The following is a 5,272-nucleotide window of genomic DNA, read 5'->3' as shown; positions in this document are numbered from 1 at the left end:
AGGTGATATCTCATTGTGGTTTTGATTTGCATTTCTCTGATGATGAGTGATGTTGAGCATCTTTTCATGTACCTGTTGGCCATCTGTATGTCTTCTTTGGAAAAAATGTCTGTTCAGATCCTTTGCCCACTTTTTAATCAGATTGTTTTTTGCTATTGTGTTGTGTGAGTTCTTCATCTATCTTGGATATAAACTCCTTATCTGATATATGATTTGCAAATATTTTCTCCCATTATCTTTTCATTTTGTTGATGGTTTTCTTTGCTGTGCAGAAACTTTTTTGCTGTAGTTCACCTATTTATTTTTGCTTTTGTTGCCTTTGCTTTCAGAGGCAGATCCAAAACTCATCATCGTACTGATGAAAAGAAGCTTACTACCTATGTTTTCTTCTAGAAGTTTTATGGCTTCTGGTCTTACATTCAAGGCATTAGTCCATTAGTCCATCTGTTTATTTTAAGTTGATAGCAAGTTAAGTTTGAAAACATTCTAAAACTCTACATTTTTCCTCACCCCCAACATTTTGTCTTTGGTGTGACATTTTGTACCATTTTTGTGTATCTCTTTAGTAATTGTTATAGTTATTTTTACTACTTTTGTCTCTTAACCTTCATATTAGCTTTATAATTGATTAGTCCACTACCTTTACTATATATTTACCTTTACCAGTGAGATTTTTACTTTCTTATGTTTTCTTGCTACTAATTAGTGCCTCTTTTTTCAGCTTAATGAAGTCTTTTAACACTTCTTGTAAGGCTGGTTCAGTGGTGGTGAACTCCTTTAATTTTTACTTGTCTGGAAAACTTTTAATCTCTCCTTCAATTCTGAATCATTGCCTTGGAAGTTTCTTGCTTTCAGCACTTTGAATATATCATGTCACTCTCTTCTGTCCTGCAAATCTTCTGCAGAAAAATCTGTTGATGATCTTATGGGGGTTCCCTTGTACGTAACAAGTTATTTTTCTCTTGCTGCTTTTAAGATTCTCTATTTTTAACTTCTGATATTTTGATTATAATGTGTCTTGCTGTGGATCTCTTTGGGTTCACCTTATTTGAACTCTCTGGGCCTCCTGGATATGGATGTCTTTTCCTTGCAGGAAGGTTAGGGAAATTTTCAGCCCTTATCTCTTCAGATAAGTTTTCTACCTCATTTTCTCTCTCTTCTCCTTCTAGGACCCCTATAATGTGAAAGTTGTTCCACTTGATGTTGTCCCGTAGGTCTCTTAAGTTATCTTCACTTTTTAAAATTCTTTTTTCTTTTTGCTGCTTTATGTTAGTTCCATTGCCCTGCCTTCTAGGTCACTGATTCTTTTTCTGTTTCATCTAGTCTGTTGTTGAATTCGTCTAGTATTTTTCAATTCAGTTATTGTGTTCTTTAGTCCTGTGACTTCCGTTTGGTATTTTCTTATCTTTTCTATCCCTTTGTTGAAGTTCTCTCTGTGTTCATTCACTCTTTCCCTGAGATTGGTTAGCATCTTTACGACCATTACTTTGAACTCTTTATCAAGTAGATAACTCATCTCCATTTCATTAAGGTTTTTTTGCCCCCTCCTTAGGTTTTATCTTGTTCTTTTGTTTTTCTTTGCATATATTCATTGTTTATGAAACATGTAATGGCTCAAGATGCTCTTTCAAAAAATTTACTTTGGCTTCTGGACAACAGTTAATGGAAGTGCCAATCACCTTAACCTATTGTGTGATTAAGTTGAAGATAGGTTTCCATCTTTGTGATGATGTTATGGACTAAATGTGTCTCCCACCCCCTTAAATTCATATGCTGAAGCCCTATCCCCCATCTCAAATGTGACTGTATTTAGAGAAAGAACCCTTTAAGGAGGTAATTAAGTTTAAATGAGATCTTAAAGATGGGGCCCTAAACCAATAGGACTGGTGTTCTTATAAGAAGAGAAAGAGATCAGGAAGTGCATGCACAGAGGAAAGGCCATGTAAGGATACAGCAAGAAAGCAGTCATCTGCAAGCCAGGAAAAGATGTCTTACCAGAAACCAACCATGCTGGCACCTTGATCTTGAACTTCCTGCCTCCAGTACTGTGAGAAGTTAAATTTCTGTTGTTGAAGCCACCCAATCTGTGGAATTCTCTTATGGCTACCTGAGCAAACTAATACAGATGATAATGTATTTTTTGCCTATTCTTGCACTAGGATAGCACTTCCAAGTTCCATCTGAAAATATGTTTACCAAGAGTCCTCATCCTTGGAAGAACCTGGATGTTGTTTTCTCACATAATCTGGAGACTACCAAAAGCTCTGCTTAGTGTCTCAGCTTTTAGACTGCTTTTCACAAATCACAAATGCCTCAAGAAAAAAAGGTCTTGAATGTTGGGTTCATTTCTTTTCATTCTTAATTCTCTTGGATCTTGATCATTCTCAAGCCCTGGCTTCCTACATAGCCCTGAACTCCAATTTATATCTTTCTAGCCCCAGGAGACTGTACAAGGTCAACTTCACCTCTCAGTCTTTTAGCTGCCATTTTATGCTTGGATTCTTGGTTTCTTGGTCCTGCGGTGTTTAAAAAATCAGAACTGCTCAAATAGGAGAAAGACAAATATTATATGACATCACTTATATGTGGGATCTAAAAAAATACAACAAACTAGTGTGAATATAACAAAAAAAGAGACAGATTCACAGATCTAGAAAACAAACTAATGGTTACCAATGGGGAGAGGGAAGAGGGGAGGGGCAATATAGGGGCAGAGGATTAAGAGGTACAAACTACTATATATGAAATAAATACACTACAAGGATATATTGTACAGCACAGGGAATATAGTCAATATTTTATAATAACTATAAATGGAGTATAATCTTTAAAAGTTGTGAATTGCTAGGCTGTACACCTGTAACTTATGTAATATTGTATATCAACCATACTTCAATAAAAAAATTGTTAACTCCCTTCTTTAAGTTCAATTCAAATCAAACTATTTTAATCTTCTTTTGCTATTTGTCCAGTTAAGATTTTTTAAAATTTCCTTTTGCATACATCTTGATCATTTCTGTTTCTATGCTTTTGCTTATGTAATTTTCTTTGCCTGATAACCCTCTTGTTCATATTTTCAATTCAGTCAATTCAAGATCCTTATTACTATTAGGTCTTAACATTTGTCCTCTCCAAGAAATTTTTCTTAACTATTCCCATCTCACTTTAATCCTATTTGCTTACCTTTTATGCATGCAACAAACTTTAAAAAAAATTCTTATACTAAATAACTTTGTTTTGTTTTTAATTACTCTTCAGATTCTTCATGTCAACTGGACTTAACTCTTTAAGGGAAGTAATTTCATCTTCCATTTACTAAAATATTTCTCTGGTCACATTACTTTTAATACAGTAATGCTCAAAGGTGAAAGATTCAGTATTGAATCTTTGTTGAGCAAAGAATGAGTAAACTATCCAGGTTCCAAAAATCACAAAATGATCTTGTTATACATATTCCTTTCTCCTAGTCAGTGATGTTATTAATTTACAATATTAAGTATGAATGAAGGACTACTTTTTAAAAACTATTTTTTATGTTTCATTCAATTGGATTATTTTCACATGAAAAGAGGTATGAAAACTAATTTCTATTAGGTTGTTTGGAATTAAGTATGAATGCCTTGAAAATACATTAAATAGCACAGACTAATTTCCAGCTGGAAAACACGTTGACTATGGAACACTTCAAGCCTACTAAATAATCATTATTAGATATCCTCATAGGAGCTTTGGCTTTACTTGCAATTCGTATGGTCTTACAATTCCCCCTACAAGGCAGCAAAGTAACCGTTCAGCTTAGCGTTAAACACACAGTGTATGCTTCCTCTCTATTTGAATCAGTGATTTATCCCTACCAGTATGTGCAATTTTGTCATTTCCTAAAATCAGGATTCCTTAATGTACTGACGTCACTTTGTGGCAAGGATTGTTTAATGCCACAGTGTGCAAATGAACTGCATCCCACATCACGAATAAGAAGCTGAGAACTACACATTGAACTCAAGGTACTGATAAGTGGCTGTATCTGCTAGCACCGGCCGCAAGGTCATTTCCTCATTAAGGAGTTGAAGTATCTACAAGTGGAAGAGTGCTTAGCACCATCCTACTGTGCTCTGTGAGGCAGCCTGCTGGGGACACTGAACCCCGAAAGGAGCAAGCAAAGTACAAACCACAGATCAAGTTGGGATTTCACTCCATTCTCACAGGAAAAAGTTTGAGATTATAAAATGGGAGAACGGAAAAGTGTTTTGGCATTGTGGGCTCTTTCTAGGACGCATCAAAAATCAGTCACGTTCTCAGTCCAAATTAATGTCATTGCTCTCATTTAGGGTCTTTCATTCAGAGCGTTAAGTGACGGAAGAGTTCCTTTACTACAGCAGAGCTAGAAAGCTCATTGTTGAAGATGTAACACAAAGATGTGATGAGTTGTAGTTTTAGATGAACTTAAAGACAGGAGCTAACAGAGTTTAACTCATGGAATACAGACCAACCTAAACAACATTCTCCTGTGCTCTTCATTCATTTACTCACTCACTCATTTTGCAATACAATTTTATTCTGATTCTTTATGTAGTGGTTTATTATAAACTGGAACTTGGACCAAGTGACTTCTATTGATCCAGCAGTGCTACTGCTTTTCAGGCATCACTATGATCTTACACAAGTTCTACAAAAAAATTTGTGATTTATTTTTTACTGTGCTTTCACTTTGTTCCTAAAAGGTTTTGAGCCGCTTTACACTGGAAAAGAAAATAAAATGGAAGAGAAAATCGGGGCAAAATTAAAAGAAGAGTTGGAGGAAAAAATAAAATGAGACTGAAGACAAGATTAGCACATAAAATGGACACCATATAGCTGTGAGAGGCCGGCCATGAATGTGAGGGACCGGAGTAAAAAGGGGATACAATTGGTAACAAAATTCACAATTTCCCTGAGATAAGAATGCAATATTGACTTCACAGCCACAACAATATATTACCACAAATAAGGATAACTACTAAAAAATTTACAGATAAAAACGATTACTTCCCAGAAGAAACACTTAAACCAAGCATCGATCATAACTTGATCTCAGGATCAGCCAACTTAGTGTATATCTAAACTTATATCCAAAATCATCTATATCATAACTATAAACCAATGGGACTAGTTAAAAAATAACACTCCATAATGTGTGCATTCAAATGAGTGATGGTGTCTTTATAGGCACTTTCTTAGGAAGCTATCTATTATTTTATAGCTTCTATTTCTTGAAACATTTTTGGAGCTTTCT

This window comes from Eubalaena glacialis, chromosome 3 (assembly GCF_028564815.1).
Source record: "Eubalaena glacialis isolate mEubGla1 chromosome 3, mEubGla1.1.hap2.+ XY, whole genome shotgun sequence".
NCBI classification, from domain to species: domain Eukaryota; kingdom Metazoa; phylum Chordata; class Mammalia; order Artiodactyla; family Balaenidae; genus Eubalaena; species Eubalaena glacialis.
Note: the sequence above shows the minus strand (reverse complement) of the source record.